Here is a 13,189-nt window from a genome sequence, read left to right on the forward strand (position 1 = left end):
TGCCACCAATGTAGGAGACTGGAGTTGAATTACAGGCTCCTGGCTTTGGCTTTCTCCCCCAACCACTGTAGACATTTTGATAGTGAATCAGTGAATGTGAGCTCTTTCTGCATCTGTCTGTGTCTGTCTACCTCTTTCTCTTTCAAATAAATAAGTAAAATTGAAAAATTTTTGAAATTAAAATGGATCTTATTTCTTATGTATTGTCCTACTAAGGATGTAATATAATACATTGATTAAAGCTTTGACTGAAATACTTGTTTTAATACATTTTGAATAAATAAGGATGCATTTCACAGTAAAGAAACCACAGAATCTGGGGCCGGTGCTATGGCACAGCGGGTTAATGCCCTGGCCTGAGGTGCCGGTTCGAGACCTGGCTGCTCCACTTCCGATCCAGCTTTCTGCTATGGCCTGGGAAAGCAGTAGAGGATGGTCCAAGTCCTTGGGCCTCTGCACTCATGTGGGAGACCTGGAAGAAGACCTAGCTCCTGGCTTTGGATTGGCGCAGCTCCAGCTGTGGCGGCTAATTGGGGAGTGAACCATCGGATGGAAGACGACTCTCTCTTTCTGCCTCTTCTCTCTGTGTAACTCTGACTTTCAAATAAATAAATCTTTTTTATTTAAAGAAAGAAATCACAGAATCTAAGAGCTGGAAGAAAGCTTGGGTGTTATGCATTTTATTCCTTCACTGAGCAGGGATACAGAAATGAAATGATTCTGATTCAGAGAATGCAGTGGGATGCAGAATGCTGGTTTGGATACTTAATAGGTTACATTTTCTGCTGTTTAAGTGGAAAACGTATCACAATCATACTAACAGAAATAAGTGATACCTTTCATCCCAGATTTGAAATAATAATAATTAGAGGACTTTAACTGCCATTTCAAATGTGCTACCTCCAGGATTAGATAAAAGGTAGAGAGACCAGGAAAAGCACCTGGCTCCTGGCTCCTGCCATCGGATCAGCGCGGTGCGCCGGCCGCAGCGCGCCGGCCGCGGCGGCCATTGGAGGGTGAACCAACGGCAAAGGAAGACCTTTCTCTCTGTCTCTCTCTCTCACTGTCCACTCTGCCTGTCCAAAAAAAAAAAAAAAAAAAGGTAGAGAGAATGTCTGCTGTTTCATTAGTGATTTTTTAAAACAATGGCACAACTCAGATAGCTAAATGATTTTTTAAGAATTTTACTTGTTTAAAAATATTTTATTAGTATAGCAAGGACAGATTTCATCTACTGCAAAGATACAATTCTAAGAACATAAGGATACTTCTCTCCTTCTCTCCCTTCTATTTCCTTCCTTTCTTTTTTTTATTTCTGTGATAACATATTTTTAATTTACTTTATAGTCACAGGCTCAATACCACACTAAATATAATGTTCAGCAAGTGAAAGATCCCTATTCATCAGGAATATACTCAAGGGCTATAAATGATAATCAAATCATAACATGTCAATTTCATTTCTATACGTTCAGTTTTTTTTGTGTGTGTATGTGTGTATGTACTCTGTATATTAGCTACTACAAATCCGAGAAATCATACAATATTTGGGGGCCAGCATTGTGGCATTGTGGGTTAAGCTTCTGCCTCTGATACCAGCATCCCTTATGGGCACTGGTCCATGTCCCAGCTGTTCCACTTCTGATCCAGCTCCTTGCTAATGGCCTAGGAAAAGCTGTGAAAGATGGCCCAAGTGTCTGGGCCCCTGCCACCCACAGAGGAGACCCGGATGAAATTCCTGGCTGCTGGCTTCTACCTGGGCCAGCCATGGCTACTGCGGCTGTCTGGGTAGTGAGCCAGTAGATGGAAGATCTCTCTGTCTTTCCTTATTTCTCTGTAACCAACTTTCAAATAAATAAATACATCTTTAGAAAAAAACTCAAGATATTTGTCTTTTTGAGTCTAGTTTATTTCGATAAGCATAATCGTCTCCAGTTGCATCCATTTTGTTTCACAGGAAAGATTTCATTTCTTTTTATGGCCAAGTAGTATTCCATCCTGTATATATACAATTTCTTTATTCAGTTATTAATTGATGAACTTTTGAGTTGATTTCGTAACCTAACTCTCTTGAATTGAGCTTCTATAAACATGGGGTACAGGCAACTCTTTAATATGTGATTTCATTTCCTTTGGGTAAATTCTCAGGTCTGTGATGACTGGGTCACATGGTAGATGCATTTTGAGGTTTCTGAGGAATCTCAATACTGTCTTTCATAATAGTTGTACTAGTTAACATTCCCACCATTAGAGTATTAGGGTGCTTTTCACCCCACAGCCTCATCAGCATTTATAGTTGTTTGATTTTTGGATGATAGCCATTCTAACTGGGATGAGGTGAAACCTTGTTGTGTTTTTTATTAGCATTTCCCTGATGGCTTGTTATCCTGAGCATTTTTTCATGTGACTGTTGGCCATGTGTATTTCATCCCTTGAAACATGCTTGTTCATGTCCTTTGCTCATTTCTTAACTGGGTTGTTCGTTTTGTTGTTGAGTGTCTTGAGCTCCTTCTATAATCTTGGAATTGATCCTTTACTAGATGCATAATTTGCAAGTATTTTCTCCCAGTTTGTTTGTTGCCTCTTCACTTTGTTGAGGGTTTCCTTTGGTTGTAGAAGCTCTTAACTTGATGTAATCCCATTTGTCTATTTTTGCTTTTATTGTGTATGCTTTTGGGTATTATTCAAGAAGTCTTTGTCTAAGCCAATGTCTTGCAGGGTTTCTCTTATATTTTCCTCTAGTAATTTGGTGGTATCAGGTCTTAGACTTAGATCCTTGATCCATTGTGAGTGATTTTTGTATAGGGTATAACATAGGGGTCTTGTTTCATACTTCCACATGTCCCTTCTGCATGGATTGATTTTAGCTGATTTGTCAAAGATTAGTTGGTTGTAGATGCTTGGATTGATTTCTGGGGTCTCTGTGCCATTGGTCCACATGTGTATTCTTCTCCCAGTACCAGGCTGTTTGAATTATAATTGCCTGTAGTATGTCTTAAAATCTGGTATTGTGATGCCTCAGGCTTTGTTTTTGTTGTGTAAGATTTCTTTAGCTATTTGGAGTCTCTTGTGTTTCCATATGATTTTTAGCATCATTTTTTTCCCTAGATATGAGAAGGATGCTGTTGGTAGTTTGATTGGGATCACACTAGGTTCACTGCAGCAGGCATGACTCAAAGAAATATTTTTGAGTAGAAATAGTAGAATTTGTGCCTCAAGTATTGTCAGGTCTGGAGCAGGCTCCCTGTAATTATTCGATAAATTGACACTAGGCTCATTTTGTTTAAAAAATTGACAAATGGGGAAGCCATAATCTATTGAGTGTAAATTTTCTTTCAAAGTTACAGATTATGGAAGGGAAAACATTGCATTTCAAGAGTATGTCGGGTGCTGTGGCTTAACAGGTTAAGCTGCTGCTTTCAATGCCAGTATCCTATAGCAGGGTGCTAGTTTGAGTCCCTGCTGCTCTGCTTATGATCCAGCTCCCTGGGAATCTGCCTGGGAAAGCAGGTCCTGCCACCACGTGGGAGATCTGAATGCAATTCCAGCCTCCTGGTTTCAGCCTGATCCCCAGTGGATTTAAGATCTCAATCTCTCCCTCTCTTCCCCTGCTCCTTCTTCTACCACTGTCACTCTACTTTTCAAATAAAATAAGGAAACACATTTTCTAAAAAAAGAGTATGTAAAATGTAAATGTAGATGGAAGTATCTTTTTGTGTCTGAAGCAAAGGTGCAATGGGAAAGAAGCAAAAGTAGCAATTGCAGAAATTGATTCTTATGTTTTATAAATCAGCTTAATTGTGCAATTAGCAGTTGAGTGGGTGATCTTTCCTTTTCTCTTAATTTGATTGACAAATTTGTTCTTGAGTGCAGCAGAATAAGTGTTATTTCCATACACAGATTAAAAGAAAGATTTGCCCCTCTTTTGATTGGTGTCAAATAAAACACTATTTTTGATAATCTTAAGAATTGTCTGTTGGAGTAATATGAAGATCATGTGAAAATCATCTTAATAAGCTAATCAACATCTGCTCTCTCTTTTATTGAAAATCACATTTATTGAAAATCAAAATTTCCCATTAGTTTATCAGATGACTAAAATGAAAGACACATAGAAAGGCTATGGTTCCGAGTTGCTTCCCATGGTTTTAGTAGGACACTATTTTGTGCTAGAGCATCTTCTACTTATTTGAATGTCCATGCTGACCTCCCCTAGTATCTTGGATGAGGCATTGCTGAGAGCATGACATTAGGTATAACAGAGGAGCATTTTTTCCATTAATACTGCATCCACAGGAGAATAGCGCAGAGGCATCTGAAGTATAAGGGCCTTCAAAAGAAAAGAATTCCCTTATTATTTTTATCCAAATCACAGAAATTCACAGCTAGATGAGTTTCTTGCAAGGAGACAGTGTTCTAACAGAGTTATCTGTGCCATGTAAATGTCGCTGCACAGATTTACTTATGGCACATGGGGGTGGTGTGTAGTAGTTGCTAGCTCAGGGTTAGGCAATGTGTCAGGTTCTGAAAGAGGCAGACATCTATCCTCACAAGGGCCACTGAGCCCAATGTTATTTTAAGGATATCAGATCCCTTACCAGATTCTTCTATCATGTTTATAAATACAACAAATAAGTGATCTAGCAGATATCAGGTGATGTCACTATGGAATTTTTCAAGTAAAGAATTGTGGTGGTACTGAAAATTGTTTCAAATGCATATAATGAAATAGTTTTGTGCTGTCCCATGTTGTAACCTTACAATATATTTATAGCCTCAGTGAATAGTTACTCCCATAATCATTATGTGTGTTCTTTTAATAAACACAAATAAATATTGTCATCTATAATGACATAATCAACAATTACAAAAATTGTGGAGCAAATGTGTGAGTATGGGAACTCTTCAGTATTTATAAGTCCGATAAAAAGGAGCTCTTCTAGATGTTTATCAAGCAGATGGTGAAAGAATTTGGAGTAAAGAGAGTAATATTTACACAGTGAGTTTAAAACATTTTAATTTGTATTCATCTTTTTATGTTATTTCTTAACATTTGAATGATTTTATACTACTATATAAATGTAAAAAATGTATATTAATGTATGCTTGAGGAGACTTCAAAGAGTTCTTGGAAACATGTCACTAAAAGATGAAGTGAATTTTTCAAGAATATTTTGAAACCTCCTTATTTATATACATATGTTTATAGATGTGTATGCATGTATTCGTGTTTAGGATTACACAGAAATAAAAATTAACTATTTGTATTTATGTGTAAACATATAAATTATTGACATAATTTTATATATAATAAAGTATAATGAACTTTTATATATAATAGGCTACCATTTGTACCATGTATATAATTAGCAGCATTAGTATGCACACACATTATCACCTGCTCCTCCAACCCTGCATCTCTATGCAACATTTTCTATTCTTAGTATTAAACTTCCCTCACTTTCCTGTGATATTCTTTATTATAGGAAAGAGGACAGGGGAAATATATATTTTTGTTTTAACAGCATCCATAGGGAAGCGCTCAATTTTGAAGCCCCTAAAAGCCATGCAACACTGTTTGAATAAAAACACAGTGACTTCCAGGTATTGAGGATGCTCCTTATTAAGACAAATCCATTGCAAAACCCATTATGCCTTTCTGCACATCTTCAGTCTTTTGATAGATGTTATGATTTATCAATAAGATTGTCACCAAGATGATGACAAAAACTCTGGCTGTACGGGCAAAAATCCTCATCTGAAAGAGGATTGCTTTCTCCACCTGAATGTAGTTAAGCAGGGCTCAAGGGACACATATCTTATGCGTGAAATCAATACGGTAATGTTACCTTGTATACTTTGGCTTATTTCTCCTTCCTGTTGTTGTTGTTCTTCTTCTGTTCTTTCTTCTGATAACAAATTGAAACATTTTAGGGATATGCGATTGTATCTATGTAGCTCAAACTAATGCCTACTGAGATAAGGAATGGAGCAATTAAGCATGAGGGCAATGGGACTAGCACTATATGTGGAACCAGCATACCTGGGATCTAGGGTTGGCTTCGTCATTTAAAGTTGTGTGAGTTTGTTAAAGCAATTTTCTCTAAGACAATAGGACACCATTTCTTCACCATGTAAATCATTACATTTATTTTTTGCATGACTAGGGAATAACCTAGACCAGGAGATACCAAATACGGTTTGTGGACACTGATGGGCTCAAGACATTTTAAGGGGGCAGCAAGGTCAAAAACTTCTTTCAGAAGAATATTAAAATCTGCATGTCTTTTTCACTGAGAGTGCAGAAGTAATGGACTGTAAAACTGGTGACACCCTAGTCTGAATCAAGGCAGTGTTAGCAAAATGAAGTAGCTGTCATTGGATCCCTCACTGCCTCACATTCACAATGTTAAAAAAGAAATGCTGGTTTCACTTGAGAACGTCTTTGACAAGGCAGAAAAAATTATTGATTTTATTTTTAACATGCTAGTGGTAGTGTGTGATTGTTTCTGGAGGGAAGACAGCTGTGTGATTGAGTTGTGAGCTGAACTAGTTGCTTTTTCATGGAACAGAAATTCTGCCTTAAGGAATGACTGACTGGCAATCTACAGTTTTCAGACTTGGATATTTGGTATAAATTTCTCTTAAAATATGAATATGGGAGCTTGTCAGTTTAGGAAAGTATTTTTACCAATGATAAAATTAAAGACTGCAAAGAAAAAAATTATTTTGGAAAGCTGGTCTTTGCCAGCATCATTCTGTATAAAGGCTGTATTGTTAATATAGTGATGGTATTAATAAATGTGATTTTAACATAATGAGTTATAATTTTTCTATTTGGAAGATCAATACAACTAATATGTGTAAATGACCAGTGGGTTGGGCATTTGGCTTACTGGTTGAGACACCAGTTCAAATGCCTACATCTCATGTCTGGGTTTGATTTCCAACTTTGTTCCTGATTCCAGGTTCTTGATAATGCAGACCCTCAGAGGGAGCAGTGATGGCTCAAGTGATTGGGTTCTTGCAACTTACATTCCCAGGTCCCAGCTTCAGTCCTGGCCAACACTAGCCATCATGGACATTTAGGGAGTGACCCAGTTTATGGGAGTTCCATCTCTCTATCTCTCAGAAAGATAAAAATTAAAAAAACTATCCTCAATGGAGTTTTATTGTAGTATCAGAAGAAGTATCAATTCTTTCTCTTTTTTTTTTTTCTTGACAGGCAGAGCAGACAGTGAGAGAGAGAGAGAGACAGAGAGAAAGGTCTTCCTTTTTTTGCTGTTGGTTCACCCTCCAATGGCCGCTGTGGCCGGCGCGCTGCTGCCGGTGCACCGTGCTGATCCGATGGCAGGAGCCAGGTACTTATCCTGGTCTCCCATGGGGTGCAGGGCCCAAGTACTTGGGCCATCCTCCACTGCACTCCCTGGCCACAGCAGAGAGCTGGCCTGGAAGAGGGGCGACCGGGACAGAATCCGGCACCCCAACCGGGACTAGAACCCGGTGTGCCGGCGCCGCAAGGTGGAGGATTAGCCTAGCGAGCCGCGGCGCCGGCCTATCAGTTCTCTTAAACAGGTGTTGAGTATTCCACTCTTTTCCAAATGCACATTGGTATGAGACTGAATTTTAAAATACAAACCTTCTATATATTCTTGACATACTGTATTAAGAATACCTGTATATTCTTGATATACTTTAAAAAGTATAAATGGGTACTTTCAAAAGCAATCTATCAGATTAGATTGAATATATAGTCAAATATGAGTCCAGTTGTCCTCTATTAAGCCAGATATTAGAGAGATTTTTAAAAATGTAAAACAATAACAAATTTACTTTTTTATTTTGCTTGGGACATATAATTGTTATGAAACATTTGTATTAAAATATAATAAGATAATCATTGTTACTTTTGAAAAAATATAATAGTTTAATAAAAATTATTTTATTCATTTGAAAGGCAGAGAGAGAGAGAGAGGAGAGAGAAAGAGAGAGAGAGAGAGAGAGAGAGAGAGAAAGAAAGAGAGAGATATTTCCCATTTCCTAGTCCAGAACCCTAATGCCAGCAACAGCAAGGGATGGGCCAGATTGAAGCCAGGAGTCTGGAAATCAAAGTACTTGGGCCATCACCAGCTGCATCCCAGGTTGCATATTAAACAGGAAGCTAAAACGGGGAGCAGAGCTGAGACTCTAAACCCAGGCATTTGGATATGGAATTTGGGCATCTCCAGTGTGTCTTAACAGGTAAGTCTAGCCTTGTGCAAATGGAAGCTTGGGTTCAAACTGGATGAGTTTCTGTTGCATATAAGCCTTTTGTTGAATAACTGTTAAGGGACAATGGGAGAAGAAAAACTGCTTTTTCTGTCACTAACCTCTTAAATTCAGAATCTGGGTTTCTTGCCTATGTAAATCAAATATCAGTCAAGCTTGACCTGTTAGCTGTGGAACCCTATAGGTTGTTAGAATACAAAACTACTTCTCAAAGTTTGGTGAATGTGTTACCCTGGGTTTCCTAATACAGTAGGTACCCCTTCCCATTTCCTCCTCTTCCTTGATTCTCACATTTCTACCGCTCAGAAATTAAGAGATAATTTTGAGCACCAAAGCTGCAGAATCCTGTCCCAGTCTGTCACTGTCCGCAGAGTAGCAGTTGTCAAATATTTTGAATGTGACCCTGGAGTGAATCCACACCCAACTCTTGCAGGGTTAAGTTCCTGGGTGGTCACTTACAGCCCTTGCTGGCTGCCCTCACATTTTGCCCTTCCTGGATAGCTCCTTCATGTGATCTTCCCAATCTCTTCTAGGGCAATAAGGGGTGATGCCCCCCATACTCACAAGACTGTGGTGGGTTACATCTTGTGTAGTAATAAAAGCTGAAATTTAAAAAAACTCATTTTAAAATAATCAGTCACATTCCATTTGGTATGAATCCATATCTGTCAAAAACTAGTCATTAATAACTACATTTGTGATTGCAAACTAATATTAGCCTCTAACACATAAGATTAGTACAAAGATATAAAAGGGGTTCTTGAGCAATCACAGAAATTACTACATGACTAAGGGACCACTTGGCAACAATTTTGAAATAATTTTGGAGGCGATGTGAATGTGTCTATGACTAATTATGTATGTGTAATCATAAATGTACACACACATATAAATATATATATATTTATGTGTTAGTTATACTTATGTGTCAGTTATTTATAAATATATATGTGTGTGTGTACTTATGAATAGAACACTTGGCATTCTGGTCGGCACCATGGAAATGCATAGAAAAATGACAGTTTGTGTCATAGAGAACACAAACATCAAAAAGAAGATTCTGTGAGTGGATGCAGGAAACAGAAATATCATTTACTGGAAAATCATCTGAAGAGAAAAATAGCAGAAATAAAGGAAACTCTAAACCCCAGTTTTTCAAATATAAAAAAGTAAAATTTGTCATATTTAATAGAATTTAAAATGGTATTATTAAGGTTGATCAATATTCTCTCAGTTTAAAACTTTCTTTCCTTAATATCCTTTTTCCATCCCTACTTCCATCAATTTCTCTTGGAAGTTGTACAACATCATACAGTAGTTTGTACTCACCTGTTTAAAATAAAAACCATATCACACCAACCTGGAGAAGAAAAATGAGTATTATTATGCTTATAAAAGAGTGCCAAGTGCTTTATCAGCATAAAGAGACAATCAGGGAAGTATCTAATCATTACCTTAATGCAGTTTGAAATATTAGTAAGTCAAAGATTGAGACAGTTAATTCAGACAGAGGACCTAATAAGCTTTCTAATGTGTCTCAAATGAACATGAGAGGAGTGTGATGTATTATGAAAATATTGATGAGTTTTGCTGAGGGTCCTTGCTCATCTGTGGAGCTGTCTTCATGATCCAATGCCTCAGTCTAATGATAGGAGAATCCTACACTGTTACTGCAATGAATGCTGTGGGTTTAATATCCCCCAACTTTTTAGTATTCAGTAAATTGAAGAACTACCTTTTGGCTTCATCAAATCACTCAGTTATTTATGAATTGTGTTTATTTTAGACATGGGTAAAAAGTATTTTGTAACAATGGTAGCTTTGGAAACCTCAAGGATATGAAATTAATATATTAGAAATCAGGAAATAGTGGTATGTTTATCTAAATATGATAATACCAAGACAAGCATTACAAAAATATTTAAGTTCTATTTCCTTCCTCCAGCATTTGTATGTATAGATAATCCTAGAATAGTAAAGATGAGATGAAGAAATAGTTTGAAAATAACCCATTAACCTATCTTTAAAATGTATTGCTGTTTAATTAGAATCCATAAATTAATAAGAATACTCATAGTCTTTCTTAAAGCCAGAAGTATAACTATCTCAATTATGTACATATACTGTAGTTGTTTTGGTTCCTTGTATTTCAGGTCTCTGAATAAGAATTGGTGAAAATTCAGAATTTTGATAGTGTTGCAGAGGGTAACTCAAAATAGAAACAAAATAAAGTTCTTGACAATATAAGAATTTTTTTTTTTTTTTTACAGGCAGAGTGGACAGTGAGAGAGAGAGACAGAGAGAAAGGTCTTCTTTTTGCCATTGGTTCACCCTCCAATGGCCGCCGCGGCTGGCGCACCGCGCTGATCCAAAGGCAGGAGCCAGGTGCTTATCCTGGTCTCCCATGGGGTGCAGGGCCCAAGCACTTGGGCCATCCTCCACTGCACTCCCTGGGCCATAGCAGAGAGCTGGCCTGGAAGAGGGACAACCGGGACAGAATCCAGCGTCCCAACCGACCAGGACTAGAACCCGGTGTGCTGGCACCGCAAGGCGGAGGATTAGCCTAGTGAGCCGCAGCGCCGGCCTCAATATAACAAATTTATAAGAGAAATATGAGTTTTAGAAACAAAGATATACTTAATCATTCATTGTCTATGTGTTTTCTGATTTGACCTCCTGACTATCAAACTGCTTAAGCAAATGTTTCTTTTTTTTTTTTTAAAGATTTATTTTATTTATTTAAAAGACAGAGTTACAGAGAGAGGTAGAGACAGAGAGAGAGGTCTTCCATCCACTGGTTCACTCCCCAGATGACTGCAACAGCTGGAGCCATGCCGATCTGAAGCCAGGAGCTAGGAGCCTCCTCGGGGTCTCCCATGTAGGTGCAGGGGCCCAAGGACTTGGGCCATCTTCTACTGCCTTCTCAGGCCATAGCAGAGAGCTGGATCAGAAGAGGGGCAACTGGGACTAGAACCGGTGCCCATATGGGATGCCAGTGCTTCAGGCCATTGCTTTAACCCACTGTACCACAGTGCCTGCTCCTTAAGCAAGTGTTTCTACAATGCATTCAGGAGGTGCCAGGAAGAGATTCCTCCACAGTGTGTGTTGCAATAATAGAACATTTCTTGATGACGCTCTTCCTTCTCTTAACTCCTTATCCAATCATTTGATTATTTTAGTAACCATATATTCATCACCATTCATTCATGCATTTTTGGAAGGATCATCTCAGTAGCCACACTAAATTACATTTTAAACATTTCTTTGTTTGCAATAAATATTATATTATAACAAAATTCTTTTGGACTTGTTTCATTCTACATTACACTTGTAGCTTTAATAGTATGTCCCTACATGTAGAAGAGAGTGTGAGTGGAATGTAAGAAGAATCAGGGAACAGTGGGATTCTTAAGCTTTCTCACAAAATTCTTCAACATAAAAATGGTGAAGGAGCAGATTTTAAATAAAGTCATGGAAGTATGTCGTCTAGCAAAGAAACTGAGATTTCCAAGAGGCTTCCTCTGAGGGAGGTATGTCCCACCTGAACCCTTGTCTTTCGGAAGAGTGCACAGTTTGTTTCCTTGTGTGGATGTGCCTCCAGCTCACACACTCATGATTTCTTATTGTTGCTTTGTATTTCATTTCCCCAGATACACCCTTTTTGTATCTCTTCTCTCACAGCTCTTTCCATCTCAGACTCTATTGCTTCTTTTATCTGCATTTGGTACTCAGACTTAGATATGAAACACATTCCCTCCATCCCTGCCTTCTTCTTTTAAATACTCCTTTTATGCCTACAACTTAACTATATTTCTTTGTTTTTGTTCACTTTTATATTTGGCTTTAAATTCCACTCCACTACTTCCATTTCCAGTAGAATTCTATCTAGAAAATGCAGCCCTGTAATTATTATTGACTTCATTCTTCCCCAATGCTCACCTGTTTAATAGAAAGACTTTTTGGTGGTAAGAGGACAAAAATACATAACACACACTATTCTACAAACATTTGTATAATGTAGTATCCATCATTGATTCAAAAGTTGATCTGAAGTCAAATGTATACTTACTATATAACCTAATATTTGTGTTTCTTGGCATTCACCCCATTTATTTGAAAATATATGTCCATACAAAAGCCTGCAAATGGATGCTCATAGGCAGTTCTATCATAATTACCAAAAATTTGGAGGAATCAGGATGCCCTTCAAAAGGTGAATGGGGCAATAAATTGTGATACATTCATTCAATTGCATAGTATATACAAGGAAATCCACTATCAAGTCATGTGAATGGATTTTAAATGCGTAACACTAAATTAAAGAGGTCAGTCTCAGAAGGCTGCATACTGAATGATTCCATTTATATGACATTGGGAACAAAGCAAAAACTACAGAACAAACCAAATAAATAGTTGCTAGGGATTTTCAGAGTAGGGTGAGTTGATTACATTAAGTATGGGGATATTTTGAAGTCATAAAGCTATTATGTATGGACTCTATTTGTGAATATGCAGCAAAATTTGTCGAATCCCATAGAACTTTAGAGCATAAAGAGAGAGCATGCTGTAGGAACAAAAAGACAACCAGGTGGCCATGTGAACCCTGGTCAGAAATCAGGGTGACAAATGAATTCAACTATATTACACGTGTATGAAATAACCTCACTGAAGACAATAGTGATCAAGAGGTGCTGACTTAAGCAACTTAGGGAATGACTAAAAATTGTCAGATTTATGACAAATCAAACTGTCTACAAACATTATACGCTAGTTGATAAAGTTGTTTCTTTTCTTTTCTTTCTTTCTTTTTTTTTTGTCAGGCAGAGTGGACAGTGCGAGAGACAGACAGAAAGATCTTCCTTTTCCGTTGGCTCACCCCCCAGTGGCCACTGAGGCCCACGCGCTTCGGCTGGTGCATCAC

Source organism: Oryctolagus cuniculus, chromosome 14, assembly GCF_051225735.1.
Source record: "Oryctolagus cuniculus isolate XC-2025 breed Fujian yellow rabbit chromosome 14, ASM5122573v1, whole genome shotgun sequence".
Lineage (NCBI taxonomy): Eukaryota > Metazoa > Chordata > Mammalia > Lagomorpha > Leporidae > Oryctolagus > Oryctolagus cuniculus.